Source organism: Orcinus orca, chromosome 4 (assembly GCF_937001465.1).
Source record: "Orcinus orca chromosome 4, mOrcOrc1.1, whole genome shotgun sequence".
Lineage (NCBI taxonomy): Eukaryota > Metazoa > Chordata > Mammalia > Artiodactyla > Delphinidae > Orcinus > Orcinus orca.
The window spans coordinates 7,073,998-7,101,720 of NC_064562.1; the positions used below are offsets into that span (position 1 = coordinate 7,073,998).

The window sequence follows — 27,723 nt, forward strand, 5'->3', positions numbered from 1 at the left end:
ATGCAAAAGTTGTGGGTGGGCCTTGATGCTGGTCCAGGGCCAGCCCAAACCACAAGCATGCTTCAGCAGCAACTGCAACCAATCACAGCAGGAGGGCACACAGAGCCCACCTATGGGACACCTGTTGAGTGCTTGGTTCTGGTGGTCAGGTGGGATTGAGACTCTGAACCTCACAGGATATCCCCTAAATAAGGCCACTCCCTCAAGACTGGATGATTTACCTAGTACATAAAAACAGACACAGAGAATTAGGCAAAATGAGGAGGCAGAGGAATATGTTCCAGTTGATATAATAAGATAAAACCTCAGAAAAAGAACTAAATGAAACAAAGATAAGAAATCTACCCAATAAAGAATTCAAAGTAATGGTCATAAAGATGCTCACCTTGGAGAAGAATGAATGAACACAGTGAGAATTTCAATAAAGAGATAGAAAATATAAGAAAGAACCAAACAGAAGTGATAACTCAACTGAAAAATACACTACAGGTGTTCAATATCAGACTGGATGAGTTAGAAAAACAAATCATGATCTGGAAGACAAAATAATGGAGCTCACCCAGACAGAGTGACAAAATGAAAAAATAATTTAAAAACAACAAAGACAACTTAAGCGAACTTTGGGACATCAACCAGAATAATAGCACATAGTAGGGGTCCCAAAGGAGAACAGAGAAATAAAGGACCAGAAAAATTATTTGAAGAATTAGTGACTGAAAACTTCCCTAATCTGAGGAAGGAAATAGGAATCCCTCAGTCCAGGAAACCCAGAGAGTTCCAAGTTAGATGAAATCAAAGAGACACACTCCACACACATTATAATTAAAATGGTAATTAAGGATAAAGAGGGAATCCTAAAAGCAGCAAGCAAAAAACAACTTGTGATGTACAAGGGAAACCCAATAATGCTTTCAGCAGATTTTTTAGCAGAAAAATTACAGGCCAGAAGAGAGTGACATGATTTATTCAAAGAGCTGAAAGAAAAAAAAAAATTCAACAAAGAATTCTTTAATCAACAAAGCTTTCATTCAGAATTGAAGGAGCAGAAAAGAGGTTTCCAGATGAGCAAAACCTAAAGAAGTTCATAATCATTAAACCAACCCCACAAGATATGTTAAAGGGAGTTCTTTAAGCTGAATTAATTGTTAACAAAAAACCAAAAGTAAAAATCTCACTGGAAAAGGCAAATATATAATAAAGGTAGTGGATCAATCACTTATAAAGTAAGTATGAAGACTATAAGAATATAGTAAAATTAACTTAAATTACAATAATTAGTTAAAAAGCTGCATAAAATAAAAAGATGTAAAGTATATCATTGACAGCATGAAATATGGTGGGGGGGTGAGTAAGAAGATAGCCTTGGAATGTGCTACCAACTTAAAACAGACTACTATTTACATAGAATATTATATGTGAACCTCACAGAAACCACAAGAAAACATAGTAAATGCACAAAAGAAAATGAGAAAGGAATCTAAACTTGACATTAAAGAAAACCACCAAAACACAAGGGGAGAGAGAAAGAGAATAAGAAAGGAACAGGGAGGAAATACAAAAACAGACAGAAAACAATTTAAAAAATGGCAATAGGTCCATACCTAGCAACAATTACTATCAATATAAATGCACTAAATTTGCCAACCAAAAGACATAGAGTGGTTGAATGGATAAGCAGTTCCATCAATATATTCCCTACAAAAACTCACTTTGGAAGAAAGGACACACTCAAACTAAAAGTGAAGGAATAGAAAAAAATTTTCCTAAGCCAATGGAAATGAAAAGAAAACTGGAGTAGTTATACTCATATCAGACAAACTAGACTTTAAAACAAAGACTATAATAAAAGAAAAAAAGGGTATTACAATATAATAAAGGGGTCAATCCAGCAAGAAGATATAACATTTATAAACATATATTCACCCAACAGAGGAATACCAAGATATATGGAGCAAATATTAATGGATTTAATGGGAGAAATTGAAAGAAATACAATAATAGTAAGGAGCATTAATACCACACTTACATCAATGGATGTATCATCCAGACAGATAATCAATGAGGAGTCATTGGGTTAAATAATATGTTAAATCACATTGCTTAATTTTATATGGAACATTTTATTCAAAAGCAGCAGAATACACATTCTTCTCAACGGCATATGGAAAATTCAGCAGGCAGATTACATGTTAGTTCATAAAACAAATCTCAAAAAGTTCAAGAAATTGAAATCATATCAAGAATCTTCTCTAACCAAAATGGTGTGAAACTAGAAATTAATCAAAAGGAAAAAAATAAGAAAACACACAAACATGTGGAGAAGATGCTACTGAAAAACCAAAGGGGTCAACAAAGAAATCGAAGGAGAAATCAAAACATGCCTAGATATAAATGAAAACAGAAACACAACATATCAAATTCTATGTAATCCAGCAAATGCAGTTCTTAGAGGGAAGTTGTTAGCAATTCAGGCCTACCTCAAGAAACAAACAAACAAACAAAATCCCAAATAACAATCTAATCTTATACCTAAAGGAACTAGAAAAAGAACAAATGAAGCTAAGAACTGGTAGAAAATTAGTAGAATTAGTAAAGATCAGAGTGGAAATAAATATAGACAAAAAAATAGAAAAGTTTGATGGAACTAAGTGCTGGATCTTTGAAAAATTAAACAAAATCACAAGCCTTTAGCCAGGCTAACAAAGAAAAAAAGAGAGAGGATTCAAATAAATAAAATGAGAAATTAAAGAGGAGCAGTTACAACTGATACCACAGAAATGCAGAGGCTCATAAGAGACTACTAAAATAATTATACACCATAAAAATAGGACAACCTTGAAGAAATGGATAAATTCCTAGAAACATACAATCTTTCAAAACTGAATCATGAAGAAAAGGAAAATCTAAATAGACCAAATACTAGTAAGGAGATTGAAACAGTAATCAAAAATTTCCCAACAAGAAAAAGTTCAGGACCAAAAGACTTCACTGGCAAATTCTATAAAACATTAAAAAAAGATTAAATATGTATTTTCTCAAACTCTACCAAAAAATTGAAGAGGATAAAAATCTTCCAAACACAATTTATGAAGCATTATCCTGATCTCAAAACCAGACAAGGATACCTCAAGAAAAGAAACCTGATGAACATTTGCAGAAATCCTCAACAAAATATTAGCAAACCAAATCCAACAATACATAAAGGAATCATACACTATTATAAAGTGGGATTTATTCCGGAGATGCAAAGATGGTTCAACATCTGTAAATCAATCAAACTGAAACAACACATTAACAAAATGAAGGATAAATATCATATGATCATCTCAATAGATGTGGAAAAAACATTTGACAAGATCGAATATCCATTTATGATAAAAAAAAAACTTCAAAAACCAGGTATCAAAAGAAAGTACTTCAATATAATAAAGCCTATATATGACAATGCCATAGCTACCATCATCCTTAAGAGTTAAAAGCTAAAACTTTTTCTCTAAGATCAGGAAGAAGACAAGGGTGCCCACTCTCACCACTTTCATTCCACATAATATTGGAAGTACTACCCATAGCAATTAGACAAGGAGATTAAAACGCATCCAGATTGGAAAGGAAGAAGTAGAACTGCCACAATTTGCATACTATACAGCACTTTATATAGGAAGCCCTAAATAGTCCATCAAAAAGTGTTAGAACTGATAAATAAATTCAGTGAAGTTGCAGCATACAAAATTAAATATACAGAAATGAAGTCAGTTGTGTTTCTATGTACTAAAAATAATCATAAAGAGAAGCTAAGAAAATAATCAATTTACAATTGTATCAAAAAGAATAAAAATACCTAGGAATAAATGTAACCAAGGTAGTGAAAGACCTGTATACTAAAAATTTTAAGACACTAATGAAAGAAATTGAAGAAGACACAAATTTTAAAATATTCTGTGTTCATGGACACAATGAATAATAATTCATTATTGTTAAAATGTCCATACTACCCAAAGCAATCTACAGATTCAATGCAGTCCCTATAAATATTTCAATGGCATTTTTCACAGAACTAGAACAAATAATTCTAAATTTTTTATGGAATCATGAAAGATCACAAATAGTCAAAACATTCTTGAGAAAGAAAAACAAAACTGGGGATATCAAGCTCCCTGATTTTCAACTATAGTACAAAGCTATAGTAATCACAAACTGGCACAAACACAGACACACAAATCAGTGGAACAAAATAGAGAGTTCAGAAATAAACCCACACTTATATGGCCAATTAATTTACGATAAATAAGCAAAGCTCAATGGAAAAATAAGAGTCTCTTCAGTAAATGGTGTTGGGAACACTGGACAGCCACATGCAAAATAATGGAAGTAGACAACTATCCTACACATACACCAAAATTAACTCAAAAAGAATTAAAGACTTGAAGGTAGGGACTTTCCTTGCAGTCCGATGGTTAAGACTCCACGTTTCTACTTCAGGGGATATGGGTTTGATCCCTGGTCAGGCAACTAAGATCCCACATGCCATGTGGCACGTCCAAAACAATTAAAAAAAAAAAAGATTTGAATGTAAGACTTGAAACCATAAAATTCCTAAAAGAAAACATAGGTGGCAATTTCATTGGCATCCATCTTAGTGATGCTTTTGTAGATCTGACTCCAAAGGTGACAGAAACAAAGCAATAACAAATGGGACTACATCAAAATAACAACCTTCTGCACAGTGAAGGAAATCATCTCAAAACAAAAGGTATTTTACAGGGCTTCCCTGGTGGCGCCGTGGTTGAGAGTCTGCCTGCTGATGCAGGGGACACGGGTTTGTGCCCCGGTCTGGGAGGATCCCACATGCCGCAGAGCGGCTGGGCCCGTGAGCCATGGCCGCTGAGCCTGCGCGTCCAGAGCCTGTGCTCCGCAACAGGAGAGGCCACAGCAGTGAGAAGCCCACGTACCGCAAAAAAAAAAAAAAAAAAAGGTATTTTACAGAATGGGCGGAGATATTTACAGATCATATATCCAATAAGGGGTTAATATCTAAAGTATATAAAGAACTCATATGACTCAACAACCAAGACACAACCCACTTAAAAATGGGCAGATGTCGTAAATAGTCATTTTTCCAAAAAAGACATATGGATAGCCAACAGGCACATGAAAAGTTGTTCAGCATCATTATTAGGGAAATGCAAATCAAAAGCATGATGAAATATCACTTCATAAGTGACAGAATAGCTATTATTAAAAAGACAATAAATAACAAATATTGGAGAGGATGTGGAGAAAAGGGTACCCTCATAAAGATGCTACTATAAACTGGTGCAGACACTATGGAAAACAGTATGGAGATTGCTCATGAAATTAAGAGTAGAACTATCATATGACCTAGTGATTCTATTTCTGGATATTTATCTGAAGAACATGAAAACATTAATTTGAAAGACATAGGCACCCCTATATTCATTGCAGCATTGTTTATAACTGCCAAGATAAGGAAGAAACCTACCTGTACGTTGATGGATGAATGAATAAAGAAGATAAGGATGAAATACTACTCAGCCATAAAAAAGACTGAAATCCTTTCATTTGGGACATAGATGTATCTTGAAGGTATTATGCTATATGAAATAAGTCACATGGAAAAAGACAAATACTGTCCGATTTCACTCATATGTCAAATCTAAAAGAAAACAAAAAACTAAATAAAACAAAAACAAGGCATAGATACAGATATCAGATTAGTGTTTATTAGAGGAGGAGAGGGCTGGGGGGGCGAGCAAAATGGGTGAAGAGAGTCAACTGTATGACAATGGACAATAACTAGACTTCTGGGGTGATCAGTTTATAGTGCACACAGATGTCAAATTATAATGTTGTACACCTGAAACTTTAATAATAATAATATTTCCACAGAAATCATCAAGGTGTTGTTTTCAACTAAATCTCCTAAAATAGGAAAGTGTGAGTGAACATCTCAGACGTAGCATTAATGCACAGAAACTTAAGATAAGGGTAACTCAGTGAAGCAGATAGGTGACTAATCTCACACAGTGTTTTCCAAGGATCCCTAGCTATCCGGGATAGTAGTATATAATACACATAGCAACAAAAATACTTTGTGATCACAGCACTTTGGGAAGTGCTAGGTGAAAGAGTATAAAATATTTTTGTAACATAAACCTTAGTGTTCTTTGTTTTTGCAGAGTGATTCATGTGACAAATTTTGAATGAATCAACCAAAATGAAGCAAGTTTTACTTCATTTTATGAATTTGGGGCCTGAATTTATGGGTTTAAATTTCTTCAATGATGGAATTGCACACAATATTACACAAATAGGAAGTTATTGTGGAAAGAGCTGTGTAATAAACTAGACATGAGTTCAAATCTTTTACTGCCATTTACTAGTTACATGACCTTGAGCTGTTTAAACTTTATGAATTTTAGTAATCTCATTGGTAAAAACATTTTTTTAAATCTACGTACATTTATCTAAAGAGTTATAAACATAAAAAATAAGGTAAGTAATAGCTATGATCAACTTTTTTATCTATAATTTATCAACAAAAATTCTTAGTCACTGAATGCATTATGTAACATAAAAAGATGTCGTATCTTATTCTGATAAGCTTTCCAAGTGAATTAAAAAATTATAGAATTATAGAGTCCTGGGTTTACAACTCCATTCTAAATGAATCAAAAGTAATGACTTGCCTTTGGGTAAAATACAATTAGACCTATGTTGAATCAGTAACTAACAGAAGAAAAACAATTATTTAGGCAAGTTTCTGAGTTAGAAAAAAAGGTTCAGATGGGGTGATCTTGGCACAGAATGATTCATATATGAAAGTATAAAGCACAAGATTTTAAAAATGATTTTCATGTTTAATTTAGAGAGAAAAAATGAGAGGTCACCGATCAATAAAGAGAAAATCTAAAGGGAAGAAGAGTAGCCATTTAGAGATATTGAGAAGAAAAAACATAATGGATTTGAGCCATTTGGGGAAAAAATGAACATAGCTTTTAAAAACCAAAAAGGACTCAGGAGATTGAGAGCTTCAAAGGGATTTTTCTGTGTGTGAAATGACTATAACTGCTCATTGAGACATTATTCCAGTAATGGGATCAACTGCAGATTCCCACAAATGGTTCTTGACAAGAATCACCTTTGTTAATACTATATTCATAGTTGCACTGAATTTTGAACTTTAAAAGTAGCATGGATACATCACTTAAGAGCTGCTTTAGGACATTTATTCAATTTACCACAGAACCAGTCCATAGAGAAGATTAATATATAATGAATTTGAACTTCAACAAATAAAATACCTACCTCTGAAGGAAGATAATGATTATAAAGAAAAATTTCCCCTTTGCCAAATACCTACTGATTAATTCAAGATTTCAAGACACAGATCGAATGTACTTTCTCTGTAAAACTTTTTTTTAAATTTCCAGAATAGAAATATTTAATTTTTTCGTGTTTTAACATAATTATTTTAACATCTTTATTGGAGTATAATTGCTTTAGAATGGTGTGTTACTTTCTGCTTTATAAAAAAGTGAATCAGCTATAAATATACATATATCCCCATATCTCCTCCCTCTGGCGTCTCTCTTCCATTCTCCCTATCCCACCCCTCTAGGTGGTCACAAAGCACTGAGCTGATCTCCCTGTGCTATGTGCTGCTTCCCACTAGCTACTTATTTTACATTTGGTAGTATATATAAGTCCATGCCACTCTCTCACTTTATCTCAGCATACACTTCCCCCAGCCCGTGTCCTCACATCCATTCTCTATGTCTGCTTCTTTATTCCTGTCCTGCCCCTAGGTTCTTCATAACCATTTTTTTTTTAGATTCCATATATATGTGTTAGCATATGGTATTTTTTTTCTCATTCTGACTTACTTCACTCTGTTAACAGACTCAACCACCTCACTACAAATAACTCAATTTTGTTTCTTTTTGGGGCTGAGTAATATTCCATTGTACATATGTGTCACATCTTCTTTATCCTTTCATCTGTCAATGGACACTTAGGTTGCTTCCATGTCCTGGCTATTTTAAATAGTGCTGCAATGACCAGTGTGGTACACGACACTTTTTGGTTTTATGGTTTTCTCTGGGTATATGCCCAGTAGTAGGATTCCTGAGTCCTATGGTAGTTTTATTTTTAGTTTTTTAAGGAACCTCCATACTGTTCTCCATAATGGCTGTATGAATTTATATTCCCAACAACACTACAAGAGGGTTCCCTTTTCTCCACACCCTACCCAGCATTTATTGTTTGTACATTTTTTGATGATGGCCATTCTGACCAGTGTGAGGTGATACCTCATTGTAGTTTTGATTTGCATTTCTCTAATGATTAGTGGTGTTGAGCATTCTTTCATGTGTTTGTTGGCAGTCTGTATATCTTCTTTGGAGAAATGTCTATTTAGGTCTTCTGCCCATTTTTGGATTGGGTTGTTTGTTTTTTTGATATTGAGCTGCATGAGCTGCTTGTAAATTTTGCAGGTTAATCCTTTGTCAGTTGCTTCATTTGCAAATATTTTCTCTCATTCTGAGAGTTGTCATTTTGTCTTATTTATGGTTTCCTTTGCTGTGCAAAATCCTTTAAGTTTCATTAGGTGTTCTTTGTTTATTTTTTTTTTATTTCCATTTCTCTAGGAGGTGGGTCAAAAGGGATCTTGCTGTGATTTATGTCATAGAGTGTACTACCTATGGTTTCCTCTAAGAGTTTGATAGTGTCCGGCCTTAAGTTTAGGTCCTTAATCCACTTTTGGTTTATTTCTGTGTATTGTGTTACGGAGTGTTCTAATTTCATTCTTTTACATGTAGCTGTCCAGTTTTCCCAGCACCACTTATTGAAGAGGTTGTCTTTTCTCCACTGTATATTCCTGACTCCTTTATCAAAGATTAGGTGACCATATGTGTGTGGGTTTATCTCTGGGCTTTCTATCCTGTTCCATTGATCTATATTTCTGTTTTTGTGCCAGTACCATACTGTCTTGATTACTGTAGCTTTGTAGTATAGTCTGAAGTCAGGGAGCTGATTCCTCCAGCTCTGTTTTTCTTTCTCAAGATTGCTTTGACTATTCGGGGCCTTTTGTGTTTCCATACATGTTGTGAATATTTTTGTTCTAGTTCTGTGAAAAATGCCAGTGGTATTTGATAGGGATTGCATTGAATCTGTAGATTGCTTTGGGTAGTAGATTCATTTTCACAATATTGATTCTCCCAATCCCAGAACATGGTATATCTCTCCATCAGTTTGCGCCATCTTTAATTTCTTTCATCAGTGTCTTATAGTTTTCTGCATACAGATCTTTTATCTCCCTAGGTAGGTTTATTCCTAGGTATTTTATTCTTTTTGCTGCAGTGGTAAACGGGAGTGTTTCCTTAATTTTTCTTTCAGATTTTTCATCATTAGTGTATAGGAATGCAAGAGATTTCTGTGCATTAATTTTGTATCCTGCTACTTTACCAAATTCATTTATTAGGTCTAGTAGTTTTCTGATAGCCTCTTTAGGATTCTCTATGTATAGTATCATGTCATCTGCAAACAGTGACAGCTTTACTATGATTTTAGGCAGCCTCTCTGCTAATGGGTGGGGTTGTGTTCCTGTCTTGCTAGTTGTTTGGCATAGGGTGTCCAGCACTGTAACTTGCTTGTTGTTGAGTGGAGCTGGGTCCTAGCGTTGAGACAGAGCTCTCTGGGAGAGCTTTTGCTGTTTGATATTACAAGGAGCTGGGAGGTCTCTGGTGGAGTAATGTCCTGCAATCTGATCTCCCACCTCAGAGGCACAGGCCTTACACCCAGCCGGAGCACCAAGAACCTGTCATCCACATGACTCAGAAGAAAAGGGAGAAAAAAAGAAAGAAAGAAAGAAAGAAAAGAAAAGAAAGTTTTTAAAAAATAAGAACAAAAAAATTATTAAAAATAAAAAAAAATTAAAATGTAATAATAAAAAAGAACAAATGAAAGAAGTGAGCAACCAAAGCAGAAAATATCCCAGCAAGATATATTTTCTCTTGAAACTGGGTAGATCTTTGTAACTGCCATGATCAAATGGAATATAGCAGAAATAATATGCCATAATTTATAAGGCTACGTTAGAACAGGAAATACAATTTCTGCCAAGTTCTGTCCCTTGGGACACTTACCCTTGGAAACTATGTACCATATTATAGGAAAGCTCTGATCCACTGAGAGGGCACAAACACTGTATTATAGGTAAAGGCCAAGCTAAGTGACCAGCTTACCAACAAACAGTAAGTATTGACCACCATAGTGTGGGTGAAATGCCTCAGATGAGTTCAGCCCCTACGTGTAGAGTCAGTTCAAGCCCTCAGCTGTTAGTTGAATCCCCAAACATCACTGAACAGAGACAAATGGTGCTCCCTTTGTCTGTCTAAATTCTAATGCTCCATAGAACCTGTGAACATACAAAATGGTTGTTTTACAGCACTGAATTTGAGGGTAAATTTTTTACACAGCAATAAATAATCAGAACAGTAAGGATTATCAAGAGCAGATAAAAAATATGGAATTAATTGATAGAAATAATCCTGAGATTAAAAAAAATTTGTTCAACCACATAGTCAATTTTTAAAAGATGATTAATGCATTAATTGTTTTAAAATAATACAGTATAAAAAGGTGAGTTTTTATGGACTCATAGTTATAAAAAGATGAAGTTAAACTTTGGTCTTCCATGAGACTAACATCCCTTGAGAACTGAGATCATTATTCAAATTTTTGCATAGGTTCTCAATGTTATTAATCAATAAAAGAACTAATTAATGATTGAAACAATAACTTACTGAATCATGTGATGACATTTCCTTTAAACTGATTAGAAGTAATATGGGACATCTAGATTCCTGATAGTCAGAAAGTGATTGTAGGGATTGCGAACTGCTCCTCTCCACACCTCTAAACACATAGACACACACACATAAGATCTTAAAGACATTAAACAAGACACATGAGAGTAAAGATATTTCTGGTTCAAGTGGTTTTGTTTTGGTTTGTTTTGGTTTTATTCTTAATGGCAGGATGAGGATATAATAATATTGCAAATAATTCTTAAATTTTATAATTATACATTTTTTTCATGATAGTTCAACTCCTAAAGCAAGAGTTCTAGTTCTCTACATATAGACTTCAAGCAAGGAGAGCAAAATATTTATGTATAAGTTTTTTGGCTGGTGAATATTAGTGTAGCAAAATCTGGCATTGTACCTGTTCCTCTGTAAACACACACTTTCAAATTATTCAAAATTTAATCAATTTGACACTACCCATCTATAGTCCACCTGAAAATACTGTTTATTCCTAAATTGCTTGAAACAGTTAAGTCACTCGCTTAAACTAAAAACATTTTTGTGAATAAAGCTACTGGTGTTGCATCTGACATCTGGACCAATTATCAGCCCTAGATAATTATGTCCCTTAATGTTCCATGCACTTATTTTCTATCCAGTTCAGACCTTGTAATAAAAACCTCTTTAAATAGGATACAGCTTTTTTGGATAATGCAAAATCCTGATTGAATTGAAAAGAGAGATGTGATATCACAGAACCATTGTCTGTAAAAAGCAATTACATTTTTAAAGTTTTCATCTTCACTTGCCTTAGAAAAATGTAGGTAATCTATATACATAGCCAGTAGGAGAGCAGTGAAAATCTCTAGTGAATGTATTAATGTCTGTGTCACATAAAAATTCCTACTTTAGGTTTCATTAAGTCCCATTTGTTTATTTTTGTTTTTATTTACATTTCTCTAGGAGGTGGGTATAAAAGGATCTTGCTGTGATTTATGTCATAGAGTGTTCTGCCTATGTTTTCCTCTAAGAGTTTTAGAGTGTCTGGCCTTACGTTTAGGTCTTTAATCGATTTTGAGATTATTTTTGTCTATGGTGTTAGGGAATGTTCTAATTTCATTCTTTTACATGTAGCTATCCAGTTTACCCAGCACCATTTAGTGAGGAGGCTGTCTTTTCTCCGCTGTATATTATTGCCTCCTTTATCAAAGATAAGGTGACCATAAGTGTGTGGGTTTGTCTCTGGGCTTTCTATCCTGTTTCACTGATCTATATTTCTGTTTTTGTGTCAGTACTATACTGTCTTGATTACTTGGTTACTTGATTATATGGCTTTTATTATGTTGAGGAACAAAAACCATATGATCATCCCAGTAGATGCAGAAAAACTTTTGACAAAATGCAACACCCATTTATGATAAAAACTCTCAGAAAGTGGGCATAGAGGGAACTTACCTCAACATAATAAAAGTCATATATGACAAAGCCACAGCAAACATCATTCTCAATGGTGAAAAACTGAAAGCATTTCCTCTAAGATCAGGAACAAGACAAGGATGTCAACTCCCACTACTATTATTCAATGTAGTATTGGAAGTCCTAGACACAGCAATCAGAGAAGAAAAAGAAATAAAAGGAATACAAATTGAAAAAGAAGTAAAACTGTCACTGACTGCAGAAAACATGATACTATACATAGAAAATCCTAAAGATGCCACCAGAAAACTACTAGAACTAATCAATGAATTTGGTAAGTTTGAAGGATATAATATACTGCACAGAAATCTCTTGCATTACTATACACTAACAATGAAAGATCAGAAAGAGAAATTAAGGAAACAAACCCATTTACCATAGCAACAAAAAAATAAAATACCTAGGAATAAACCTACCTAAGGAGGCAAAAGACATGTACTAAGAAAACTATAAAACACTGATGAAAGAAATCAAAGATGACATAAACAGATGGAGAGATATACTATGATCCTAGATTGGAAGAATCAATATTGTGAAAATGAGTATACTACCCAAAGCAATCTACAGGTTCAATGCAATCCCTATCAAGCTACCAATGGCATTTTTCACATAGCTAGAACAAGAAATTTTACAATTTGTATGGAAACACAAAAGACCCCAAATAGCCAAAGCAAACTTGAGAAAGAAAAATGGAGCTGGAGGAATCAGGCTCCCTGACTTCAGACTATACTACAAAGCTACAGTAATCAAAACAGTATTGTACTGGCACAAAAACAGAACTATAGATCAATGGAACGGGATAGAAAGCCAGAGATAAACTCAAGTACATATGGTCACCTTATCTTTTCCAAAGGTGGCAAGAATATACAATGGGAGAAAAGACAGCCTCTTCAATAAGTGGTTCTGGGAAAACTGGACAGCTACATGTAAAAGGATGATATTAGAACACACCCTAACACCATACACAAAAAATAAACTCAGAATGGATTAATGATCTAAATGTAAGGCCAGACACTGTAAAACGCTTAGAGGAAAACATAGGCAGAACACTCTATGACATAATTCACAGAAAGATCCTTTTTAACCCACCTCCTAGAGAAGTGGAAATAAAAGCAAAAATAGACAAATGGGACCTAATGAAACTTAAAAACTTTTGCACAGCAAAGGAAACCATAAACAAGATGAAAAGACAGCCCTCAGAATGGGAGAAAATATTTGCAAACAAAGCAACTGACAAAGGATTAATCTCCAACTTCTGAAATAATTGTGATAGATAGATAGATAGATAGATAGATGACAGATAGATAGATGATAGATAGGTAGATAGGTAGTTTTCATCAAGCAAAATTTATTTGTGGTATCCTTTCAAAAACATAATTATGATTATAAAAGAATATTGTTTCACCTAATGCAAAGCCATTTCTAAATAATTTCCTGCTCAATAAAGATGTTTTTCTTACAAAAGTTAATGCATGTCATTTTGGCCAAAGCAACAGTGGAAGCTGATTACATGTCAGCTACATTAGACAGTGTGTCCTGCTTTATAATTGCTACGCTGGCCTGAAAATCCTGGAGTAAGATTACATGACAGCTGTTTCCCTGTTTGTCCATAAAATTGAGATGTTTGTTTCATAAAGCAATCCCTGTGACCAGAGATTGTTTTTAATATGCAACTAATATCTTTATTGAAATAAGGGAAAATACAAAATGGTTAACTCTCATTGTTCTTGTCCCATCATTTTTATACCTTTGTTTGGTAATAACTCTGTGTGTATAGCTTGCATATGTGCTTGTGTTTGTAGAAACATTCTTATATAATACATATAAATTTGTGAATAAAGGTATATATATATTTCTGTTATGACAATAAAAAGTTAGAAAGATAGAAAGAGGCCATAGGGAAAAATGATAGAATAGGGAATATAATCCACTATATATATCCATTATATGGACACTTTATTTGCCTTCTATAACATTCAAAAAGTATATTTCTCTACAATGCAAAATTGTAACATATACATTTTAAATCAATTATATCATTAATCTAGACATTTAGTTTTCAGTCTGTAGAAGAAATTCAATAAAATAATTTAAAAGAAGTATTTGGCAGCATTTTTCCACGTGAAGTCCTGTCTCTCTCTTTCCGTCCCTACCCTAACTTTTTATATTATCATGCATCATATTGTGTTATTTTAAAATTTTTATATAACGCAGACTTTTTTATATTTGTCAGCTGATGAAGTATTTGTTTCTTTTACTAAATGAAGTGTTTCAAGGATAAGATCTTCTCTTTCTCCATCTTTGCATTTCCAGCACCTGAAAGTTGTATATACTTGTCTTAAATCAAGAAACAGTCCTGGTTGAAGATGCCCTCATGCATATAAATGGTATTTAATTGGATAAGATCATAAAGACATGAAAAGATTAATTGGTGAGATTAATTGGAAGCAGCAAAGAAAACTGAACGAAATCTTCCAGCACATTCATAAAGATAACATCCAAAAGTGCATGCTGGATCGAAAGAAGAGTTTTGTATTGCTTACGTTTTTCATGTGAGAGAAAAAAAAGAAAGAGAGATCAGAACTGAGTTTTTCCTTAGTATGTGTCTCAGCATATAAGCAACTCACATATAACAAAGAAATCCTGGGAAACTGTTTGCATGGTTTATCACTGAATGCTCATGCCAAAAAAGTAGAACCTTTTGTTTTGATCACTGATTATTTTGAGATCAGTGGGATAGACAGGAAAAGAAATGTTGAGATCAATACTGATGTATGGCCTATGATGTATGCAACAGGATGGCATTTTGACAACACGTGCATGCCAATGTCTGTCTGTCTTACTCACCAGAAACATCTTGTAATCATACATTTCCTGATCTTATTTTTGTATTGGAGAAAAAAATGGCAAAATACAAAAGTTATCACATCGCTCCCACTTGTTACATGTAGAAATCTTTGTATGGTCTACAAAAATACTTCTCAATCGTTTTCATCATTTTTACTTTAACATTTAAACACACACCAATGAATCCACCATAGTTTTACATAATTTTCATTGCATGAATTATAAACCCATCTTTTACTTTCTCCTAAAGAATGTGTATAGAATGCAAGTGCTTGAAAGTGACATAATTGTTAGTATGACCTTAAGTTTACTTCACATAATAAAAATAATAAACCAAATTGTATATCATAGTGACATAAACTGCAAGTTAGGAGACTGCAAACTGTAGCCACCATGCTAGAGCCAGTTCAATAAATATATTCTGAGAATTTTATAGCAAAATGCAACAGACCCAGAATTTTAAGTGTAAAGAGAGTTTGACAACACATTTTTGTCTATTAAAAATGTTATAAACCTAAGATGATATACAATGACTTTTCAAACTAAAATGTTTTTTTACACTCTATTAATATTTTTTGTACAACAACTTTTAACAGACATCAAATAATCCCACAATGCTCAGTGAATATCAAAGAGAAGAGGACCAAAGATGAAAAAATTAGAACCTAACAGATGAAATAGATTGTAGCTGTTCACTGCTAAATACCTTTAGACAAATTATTGAATTGTAAAATTACAAACAACACTGGTGATTATTTGTGCTGACAGAAAATCCATCCTGAAAAACAAAAGCAACAAGAATGTTTTTCAAATCCTAAAGGCCATCTCAGAAAATTGTTCTGTTAATTCCTTGAGGAAGGAAAAATAATTTTTAAATATTTGAGCATAAATTGTTGAAGACTAAATATGGAGACACTGAGAAATAAGATAGTTGTATAAGTACGTAATACAGTTGTTACCATCATCACTCACAAATGATAATACAGATTAAAATCATGTCACACACTGCACTGAACCAAACTACTTTGCATGATAGGCTAAGTTTCTTACGAGTGGTCTGCTGTATAATTAATAGCTACTTTGGATGAGTCAGTTCTTATCAATACCACCAAATTAAAAACAAAAAATAGCTGCAAAATCCAAAACAGAAATAGATTTTTTATTAATTGTAGCATTTAGAAGCAGTTTAATATTTATTTAGTTTTTTCCCCTCTATCATAACAATTTACTTGATATAAAAATCATAAGACCCTTATAAGCTAAATTTAGGCTCCTCAAACCTGTACAAAATTTAATTTGATATCAATCTAAGGATCTGAGGAATGAGCAAATAACCATATTACAGCTGAATTTTTTTAAACATCTTTATTGGAGTATAATTGCTTTACCATGTTGTGTTAGTTTCTGCTGTATAACAAAGTGAATCAGCTATATGTATACATATATCCCATATACCCTCCCTCTTGCATCTCCCTCCCACCCACCCTATTCCACCCCTCTAGGTGGTCACAGAGCACCGAGCTGATCTCCCTGTGCTATGTGGCTGCTTCCCACTAGCTATCTATTTTACATTTGGTAGTGTATATATGTCCATGACACTCTCTCATTTTGTCTCAGCTTACCCTTCCCCCTCCCTGTGTCCTCAAGTCTATTCTCTACGTCTGCGTCTTTATTCCTGTCCTGCCCCTAGGTTCTTCAGAAACTTTTTTTTTTGTTTTTTAGATTCCATGTATATGTGTTAGCATATGGTATTTTTTTTCTCTTTCTGACTTACTTCTCTCTGCATGACAGACTCTAGGTCCATCCAACTCACTACAAATAACTCAATTTCATTTCTTTTGATGGCTGAGTAGTATTCCATTGTATATATGTGCCACGTCTTCTTTATACATTCATCTGTTGATGGACACTTACGTTGCTTCCATGTCCTGGCTATTGTAAATAGTGCTGCAATGAGCATTGTGGTACATGACTCTTTTTGAATTATGGTTTTCTCAGGTATATGCCCAGTAGTGGGATTGCTAAGTCATATGGTAGTTCTATTTTTAGTTTTTTAAGGAACCTCCATACTGTTCTCCATAGTGGCTGTATCAATTTACATTCCCACCAACAGTGCAAAAGGATACCCTTTTCTCCACACCCTCTCCAGCATTTATTGTTTGTAGATTTTTTGATACTGACTGGTGTGAGGTGATACCTCATTGTAGTTTTCATTTGCATTTCTCTAATGATTAGTGATGTTGAGCATCCTTTCATGTGTTTGTTGGCAATCTGTATATCTTCTTTGGAGAAATGTTGATTTAGTTCTTCTGCCCATTTTTGGATTGGGTTGTTTGTTTTTTTGGTATTGAGCTGCATGAGCTCCTTATATATTTTGGAGTTTAATCCTTTGTCAGTTGCTTCATCTGCAAATATTTTCTGCCATTCTGAGGGGTGTCTTTTTGTCTTGTTTACAGCTTCCTTTGCTGTGCAAAAGCTTTTAAGTATCATTAGGTCCCATTTGTTTATTTTTGGTTTTGTTTCCATTTCTCTAGGAGATGGGTCAAAAAAGAGCTTGCTGTGTTTTATGTCATAGAGTGTTCTGCCTGCCTATGTTTTCCTCTAAGAGTTTTATAGTGTCTGGCCTTACATTTAGGTCTTTAATCCTTTTTGAGTTTATTTTTGTGTATGGTGTTAGGAAGTGTTCTCATTTCATTCTTTTACATGTAGCTGTCCAGTTTTCCCAGCACCACTTATTGAAGAGGCTGTCTTTTCTCCATTGTATATTCTTGCTTCCTTTATAAAGATAAGGTGACCATATGTGCATGGGTATATCTCTGGGCTTTCTATCCTGTTCCATTGATCTATATTTGTTTTTGTGCCAATATCTTACTGTTTTGATTACTGTAGCTTTGTAATATAGTCTCAAACTAAAATGTTTTGATTGACTTTTGCAGTTATGTATCAAATTACAAATGTGCTCAAATCACAGAAAATGACATTGGAGAACCTCTATGTAAATAACTCAAAGACTAGCTTCCAGTATTTTCTCTTGTTTGAAAGATTATTGTCCTGACATATTGTAATCCACCAATATTCTAAAAAGATATTCATAAATTTTGAGAATTTAAATCAAATACTAACAAGAAATTTACTATTTTTTGTCTATAAGCTAAATCATTTATGACAAAAACTGATAAAAATATGAAACCAAAACAACTAAATATTAAATTATATTAATTTACTCATAGTAATTTAGATATAATGGAAATATAAATGTCACTCATTTTTAAGGAAAATTACTGAGATTAAAAATTTTTTAAAGAATAAATTTAATTTTTCCATATATTTCCTCTGCAATAGAATATAAAGATTGATATAAAAATTCTGAAAATTTGACATAGATAAAAAGCAGAGGAAGCCTTCTTAAGGTGGTGCACCCCCAACCACTGCCACTATCTTTATCCCAAGCATACTGGGTGTGAAAAAAGAAAACTAAAACTGTATTTGAGAACAAACAAACAAATAAACAAACAAAAATACAGTTGACCACCCCATGGGGCTATAGGTAATATATATATATAGGAAATAGAAATCTCTGTACATGGTGTTAGGGTTCTTCAGAGAACCAGAACAAATAGAAGCTATTTATATATGAAAGAGAGTGAGAGAGAGAATTGAAGGAATTGGCTCATGCAGTTATGGAGGCTGGTGGGTCTGAGATCTTTGGGGCAGGCTGAAGCCTAAAGACCCAGGGAAGAGCTGATGCAGCAGTTTGAGTCTAGAGTCTGTCTGGACAAAGAATTCCTTCTTCCTTGGGGACCTTAGTCTTTACTAAGGCCATCAGTTCATTGAATGTGGCTCACCCAGGTTATGGTGATAACCTGCTTTACTCAAAGTCTATGGATTTAAATGTTAATCACATCTACAAACTACTTTCACAGCTATATTTAGATGTTGTTTACCAAATAACTGGGTACAATAGCCTAACCACGTTGACGTATAAAATTAACCATTACACATGGAAAGGTAATGAGTGAAGCAGGTAAAATTTAGAGGCTAGGATTTGAGTTAAACCTTTGCAACAAAATCTGCAATATTGCTAATATCTCTATAGATGGGTAATCACAAATATAAAAATAATAATTCTGGTCTGAGAAACCTAGAAAAACAGATGAAGGTGAAAACAAAACTGTAGTATTGACAAGTGTAATCGAGAAGGTGACAAAATACACATTCAAGGTGAGTCTACAAGGTACAATCCAAAATATGTGATGAAATTTAACAGTAAGAGAGCGAACAGAAAAAAAATTGAGATAAATCTGTTTAGAATTCTAATAAATTAGACAACCTTAAAAGAGCTATCCAATGAGTATATATTTATCCTCAAGGAGATAAAGAATACGATTAACTGAAAAATACAAGTAATTATGAAAAAAATCCATCCTACTTCAATTGTCATAAGCAAGAAGCAATGAAGAGGGTCAAAGTAAAAATACTAGAAATATAGCTATCATAACCAAGCTATCTCTTCTTGGTAAAAGAAGAGGCAGATAGATCAATGAAACAGAATAAGGAGTCCAGACATAAACTCACACAAATATAGCCAACTGATCTTTAACAAAGAAGCAAAGCAATATGACAAATTTTGCTAGATAACTGGATATCTGCATGAAAATAAATAAAAAAAGAATCTAGACAGAACTTAAACCCTTCAAGAAGGTTAACTCAGAATGGATTGTAGGCCTAAATGTAAAATGCAAAACTGTGAAACTCTTAAAAGATAATATAGGAGAAAATATAGATAACTTTGGACTTGCAATGACTTTTTAGCTACAATACCAAAAGTATAATCCGTGAGGAATTGATTAGGTGGACTTCATTATAATTAAAAACTTCTGTTCTGCAAAAACACAGTCAAGAGAATGGGAAAATAAACCACAGACTAGAAGAAAATATTTGCAAACCACAGTCGACAAAGAACACTTCCGAAATATTCAAAGAACACTTAACACTCAACAGTAAGAAAACATGCAAATTAATTAAAAATGGGGCAAATATCTTAACAGACACCTCACCAAAGAAGATATACTGGTGGCAAATAAACATATGAAAATAGGCACCAAATTATATGTCATTAGGGAATCTGAAGTTCAAACAACGATGAAATATCACTACATGCTTATTAAAATGATCAAAATTCCAAACACTGACAATACCAAATGCTGGTGAGGATGTGGACCAGCAGGAACTCTCATTCATTGCTGGTGGGGATGCAAAAATGGTGCAGCCACTTCGGTAGACAGTTTGGCTGTTTCTTACAAAACTAAACATTCTCTTACCATACAATCCAGCAATCATGCTTCTAGGGTTGAAAACTTATGTTCACACAAAAACCCACACACAGATGTTTATAGCAGCTTTATTCGTAATTTCCAAAACCTGGAAGCAAACAAAGATATCTTTCCAAAGGTGAATGCATAAATAAATTTCAGTGCATCCAGAAATGGAATATTATTCAGTCAGTACTGAAAAAATGGGCTATCAAGCCGTGAAAAGACATGGAAGAATCATGAATGTATATTGCTAAGTGAAAGTAACCAATCTGAAAAGAGTGCATACTTTATGTTTCCAGCTATATGACATCCTGGAAAAGGCAAAACTATGGAGATAATCAAAAAAGCAGTGATCATTAGGCATTAGTGGGGAGGGATGAATAGGTGAGGCACAGAGGATTTTTAGGGCAGTTAAACTACTTTGTATGATACTATAATGGTGGATAAATGTCACTTATACATTTGTCCAAACCCATAGAATGTGCAATGCCAAAAGTTAACTCTAATGTAAACTATGGACCCTAGATGATAATGATATATTAATGTAAGTTCATGGATTATAACAAATGTACCACTTCGGGGAAGGAGTTATAACTTCCTCTCAATTTGCTTTGACCTAAATCTCCTCTAAAAATAAAGTCCATCTGAGAAATCCTGGAAATAAAAAGAAGCCATTGAAATAAATATGTCACGCTACAGAATAAATTTTAAATCAATGAATATAAAATTGATGAATTGGAAGACATTAATGAGAAGTCACACAAAACACACACACATATATATATATACACAAAACATGTATATATATATATACACACATATATATATATATAACTGTTGAAGAAATTATCTGATCATGTTATATAAAAAGTTTGAAGATAGTTAGAACTGTAAGTATTGCCTAGTAGCTCTATCCCTGCTCTTGGGAAAGTTATTTACCATCTCTGGATTTTGTTTTCCTTAGCTGCAAAATGTGTGTGATTTAATATTTTTAAGACTATAAACACGGTTGATGTTTATACTTAGTATTTTTTTTTCATTTTTCCAGCATGAGTAAATTTAAATTTCTATGAAAAGCTGAGAAAATACAGGTACTATGCAAAAGTAAGTTATTAACTAACACATTTTAGACTTTTACCTTTTCATTCCTACTGCTATTACTCTTGTTTAGACACCATTCTTTTCTGCCTGGACTATTATAATAGACTTCAAATTCTAATGTTCACAATGGCCTTCCAATATCATGTTTCTCCCATCTGTAATTAAACTCCCAAAGACTGCTATTAAGGAATGTTATCTTGAAACATAACTCCAAATAACATACTTCTCAGTGACTCTTCTGGGCTTGCAGATGTCACAATCTTTTGTCTGTATTCAAGGTCTTCATATCCTGACCACAACTAATTTTTCCATCTTCATTATGAAAATACCAACTGAAAAGGCACTCAATGGAAGTCAAAACAATCCATTAGTGGTAGCAATAAAAAAGAAAGTTGATGAAATCTTGGGTGGGGAGGGACAAGGAACATACATTGAGAAAAGCTCTTTGCTTTCCCTCAATTAATGGAAGCTAATTCAATGAAACCAGGAGCAAACTAGATTGATCATGCATCTATTGCTGGGCAAGGCTTGGGTTGCCCACAGTTTAATTTCTCAGCAGTTTCCTGAGAAGTTGTATATAAAGGTCTGTTGTTGAAATGAAGAAAGATGCTGGGAATGGGCTTTCTGATCCTGCTCTGTTGTCAGGTTGGTTTCACCACCCAGGGGCCCACCGTGCCTCTTCCCATTGCTGGGTTTCAATGTGCTTTTCATTCTCTTGGCTGCTTGAGCAAACAGCCATCACTGTTTCCATTGTGAGCTCTTCTCTGTCTGGATCCAAGCCCAAGTTTAGAGAACATGTGCTTGTGACCAACATTTGGCAGCCTGGGTCCCCACTTGGAGTGACTCTCTACCTTTGCCTTTTTCCCATCAAGACAGTTCCTGAATCTGGAGACTGAAGAGCAGGACTGAACACGCTTAGCTCTAAAAGCTGGTTCCTCATCCTGCTGGCTCACTGGGATGAGGGACAAAGAATTCACAAAATTCACACCAAAACCACACCAAAATGTCTCTTCATTGGAGACAATCTTTCCCTTAGCCTGATATTTTCTAGTAAAAATATTTAGTTAGGGTAAATTCTTGACCTATGTCTTTATTCCATGTTAACTTCTTAAAGGAAAGAGTGAATTTTGTGGTTGGTAAATGGGGTAGGAAGGATTCTAAGACGGCCCCAAAGATTCCCATTCCCTAGTGTTAATACTCTCTATAATCTCCCATTTTTGTAGGAAGAACCTATATATATGGTGGAATGCACTCTCATGATGATGTTGCATTCAATGGCAAAGGTGAAGGCATTTTGCAGATATAAGTAAAATCTTTCATCAGTTTGACATTGAATTAGGTAGGCCTGACCTTACCAGGTGAACCCTTAAAAGATTGTTTAGGTTTTTGTTGAGATCAGCGAGATGATCTATCTGGGTCTTGAATAAGCAAGCTCCCATGTGTTCAACAGCAGCAAGAAAATGAGCTCTGTCCACAGTCACATGAACTGGGGAGAGGACCCTGAGCCTCAGTGCAGGCCAACATGACACTGTGAGGTGTGGCTCCTTGCACCCAGGACCCACAAGAGACATGCCTGGACTTCTGACCTACTTGTGAGGTAATACATGAGTGTTGGTTTAAGCTGATAAGTCTGTGGTGATGTTTATGCAGTGATAAAAAGTTAATATAGTAAGTTTGGAATAAGTTAGTGATAAAATATTGTAATATTTTATTATCTGGGAGCTGCCTGACCACAAGCTGCATGGGATGATTCTTTTATGGAAATCCTGTAATTTTTCCAGTTGTGGCCCTAACTAGGTTGGTTAATAAACCCAAATCGGGGATAAGTAGTAGCAAGTTCTCTTCACACATATAAAATCATGCTCTTCACTCAACTTTATTAATAATAAAGGTAAAATTTGGGTATTAATCAATCTAGATCCTGATTCTTTCTCCCATTTGGTTCTGAATTAGTTTGGGGAAAAGAAATACACTTTCTTTGTGAGATGTTTACAAACCCTGAAATCTATAATATTTTCACTTGTCATACAACAATAATGCATTACCAACATTGCACATCATTACTGCTAACCAAGACAATTGAAAGAGAAATGCAACAACCAGAAAAATAAAGTGCATCATGGGGAAAATGGCATTTCTCTAAAAAATCTAAAGCAATTTCAATGCTATCATCTAAACAACCACCCCTGAGCTTCATTATTTTCTTCCTGATGTGAAATGGGTTGAAAATATAACTTTTCTTTCTTAAATGCACAATTACAAAGACGGTCACAGTAGAAGAAAATCTTTATGAACACCGTGTCCTTGAATGATGTCAGAGTTGTTGTTTGAAATGAATTTGCATAACTGCCAGCCTTGAGTTTCCTAAACGTCTTTGGCAGAAATAGTGTCCCAATTGTTTTCTCCAGAACCAAGATGACAACGTTCTTAAATAAAATTGTCATTAAATTTCCTTTTGAATTCTGACTGCATGATTGAATAAATATTATCTGCTGAAACTGGCTGTGAAGATAAGTATTTCATGACAGTTAATATATTTCATATGCAAATGTTTTGGCCTCTCTCTATACAGGAAGCATGGAAAAAAAACACTTGCTATCTATTTAATTTAGAATGTAATATCAAATCAGATGCACAGGTTCCTGAAATCAAATAGCTATTTTATTGTATCATTTTTATTAAAATGACACATTTTGTACTGAGGACAATTCAGTGATAATATGGTGATTTCCATATGTATGAAGTACTACCAGAAAGAAATACATCTTCTTATATATAAATTATTCAAGTAAAATGTGAAGTTTTTACAATATGTATATATGAACTTTTTACATATTTATGTGTGTATATATATATAAGTTTCCAAATTTTCATCTGAATTTCTCCTCACAATTAAATTATCATATATTTTGCCATAAATATCCTTGGATTCCTTGTACCATTAAAAATATATATATTGCTTCTTCTATTCATAAAACCTCTCTGTTTAGATTATTTTGAATTGACCCTCACCTGATTTACTGTGTATATAATTTGCTTAATATCATAATTTATTCCTCAATTAAAAAAAATAAATATCACTTGTTTAAAGATTCATAGGACTTATTTTTCCACAGACTAGAAGTTTTAGGTCTAATAACCATTTTAAATTAAAAGTATGCTGGATGAGAAATACATTAGTATTTGTAATTTAGAAATATGTGAATTATTTCTCATTCCCTGAAAGCTGTTTTCTTAATATCAATTGCCCTCTTTCCTAGACAGAGAGGCATTGGGTTTTAATGTTATTTGTACGAGTAATGAATAGTCTTTGTAAAAATTCCCACTCTTCTTTAAATGTGTAATTTTGTTATTATCCCATTTTATGGTCAGCCTACTTTGAGTCTTCCCCAAATTCCCCTTTTGTGTGCATTGCTAGTCCCCTTCCTAATTAGTGCTGTGATTGTTGCTTTCTTAAAAGTGCACCAATATATCTTCTCCTGTAAAATACAACTGCTTTTTATATTTCTGGAACTAAAAACAGATGATTCTAAAAACACAGCAACACAGAAAAAAATATTTGAATTCTTAGAAACACTAAATCTCTGAAAGAAAGGATAAGTAGGAAAACAAAAGGCCAAGGATCCAGAGGTGGGGAAAGATGCAGAATTAAGAGATAGAAAGTGGAAGGAGGGGGTGAAGAAATGAGGTGTTTGATGCAAGAGGACAGAATGATAACCTTGTGTCCTGTGATAGAAGATAAAGGTGAAAAAGGACCATAAAGCTTCGTGAATGTTGAGAAGTATGAAAAAGAAGACATGAAAGTGACAGTGAACAAAATGACCCCATTGTATTTGGAAAGAAAAAAGCATTTTCTGCAAAACTGTAGACAAGAAAGTTAAATCACATGGAGACTGAACAAATATTTAATCTATTATCTCAAATTTGGTCTCAATTATGTTTATTCCTATGGAAAATAAACTAATGTTTTAATACTTATTTTTCTGTTCTGTAAAAAAACAAAAGGATAAGTTTTGTGATTTTCTAATAAATTACATACTTATTTCTATATCACTCTATTATCAGATAGTCACAATAAATATTAAATGGAAAGTCGAGAAATTAGAAGGAGAAATTTAGGGACTGTAGTTTTAAGTTATATAAAACAGTCTAGCACTTTACCCCAGTGTAGATCCCTCTATCAGTCAGGGTTCCCCGGAGAAACAGAACTAATAATTATACAACGTGTGTGTGTGCTGTTGGGGAGGAATAAATTTCCTCCACCCTTCTGGGCTCTTCTGGCTGCTCTAAGAATTAGATTAACATAAGGCAGATTAACAGAAAATCGAACAATGGAGAGACCCAGGAAAACTAACTCACCATGATGGTTGAAATTCTCACTTTAAACACTGTCTTCAGCGGCTACTTCCCACTAGCTATCTGTTTTACGTTTGGTAGTGTATATATGTCCATGCCACTCTCTCACTTTGTCACAGCTTACCCTTCCCCCTCCCCATATCCTCAAGTCCATGCTCTAGTAGGTGTGTGTCTTTATTCCCGTCTTACCCCTAGGTTCTTCATGACCTTTTTTTTTTTTCCTTAGATTCCATATATATGTGTTAGCATATGGTATTTGTTTTTCTCTTTCTGATTTACTTCACTCTGTATGACAGACTCTAGGTCCATATACCTCACTACAAATAACTCAATTTCGTTTCTTTTTATGGCTGAGAGATCAGCTAGGTGGTTTGTGACCACCTAGAGGGGTGGGATAGGGAGGGTGGGAGGGAGGGAGACACAAGAGGGAAGAGATATGGGAACATATGTATATGTATAACTGATTCACTTTGTTATAAAGCAGAAACTAACACACCATTGTAAAGTAATTATACTCCAATAAAGATGTTAAAACAAACAAACAAAAACACACCATCTTCAGCTAAAGACAAAAGCTTCTGTTGCGGGTGGGTGGTCAGGACTTCCGAGGGGAGGAAGGCAATTCATGGAAGATGGAGAAGCAAATGTTTGGTAAACAACTGTTTGCTGGGCCACATGGAGACAATGGGACACAGAGTGGACTTTGATCTCTAGGCCCTGTTCCCCCACCACTCCTAGCCCACATTTTGCAGACATCTCCAGTGACAGTTTTATTCCAGGAACAGTACCATAAATCTAAAGGCAGGCAGTTAAGGGGGCGATAACAAGAAAGACCTCCGGAGTCGTGTTTTTTTTTTTAAATAACCAGCCTAGATTAATCCTCTTGTCAAAGAGACACAATTAGGGGTGAAAAACTGTGCTGCCCTAAAGTCCCACGTCTGAAACTTCTCCAAGTCTCAGAGTCCAGAAGCTGAGTTGGTAGATTGTTCCATCCCACTGAACCAGTCTCTTAGTCCTGACCGTAGTTGTTCCTGCCCGTCTGCAGGAAGTTCAGGCAAGACCCCATGGAGGTGTTTGTGGATGACGAGACCAAGCTCACACTGCTTGGGCTGAAGCAGTACTACGTCAGACTTCCTGCAGAAGAACTGCAAGCTCTTTGATCTTGTGGACGTGCTGGAGTTTAACCAGGTGGTGATATTTGGGAAGTCGGTGCAATGCTGCATGGCCTTAGCCCGGCTCCTCATGGAGCAGAACTTCCCAGCCATTGCCATCCACAGGGGCATGGCCCAGGAGGAGCAACTGTCATGTTATCAAGCAGTTCAAGGACTTCCAGTGGTGGATCCTGGTGGCCACCAATCTGTTTGGCTGAGGAACGGACACTGAGCGTGTCAACACTGTCTTCATTTATGACATTCCCGAGAACTCGGACACCTACCTCCGCCACGTGGCCCATGCGGGTTGCTTTGGAACCAAAGACCTGGCCATTACTTTCGTGTCTGATGAGAATGATGCCAACATCCTCAGTGATGTCCAGGACAGGTTTGAAATGAATGTGGCAGAGCTTCCAGAAGAAATAAACATCTCCACATACATTGAGCAGAGCCGGTAACCATGTGCCCTGATGTCCCAGAGCCGCCCTGCTTCCCATGTGTTGTTTCAAGTCCTCTTCCTAGGTGACAGTGGGTCTTTCTTTCTACTGTTTAAAAGCTGTTGATTTGTGTAAGAATAAATTTTATTATGGAAAAATTCAGTTCAGAAGGTGGTGATGGAGATATGCTCTCACAGTAAGGCCTGTGTGGTGC

General features: G+C 34.6%; 1 pseudogene; it reads left to right on the forward strand.

The window, feature by feature from the left end:
- On the forward strand, positions 1–27,625 carry LOC101285061 (ATP-dependent RNA helicase DDX39A-like; annotated as a pseudogene).
- Positions 27,626–27,723: the final 98 nt, after the last annotated feature.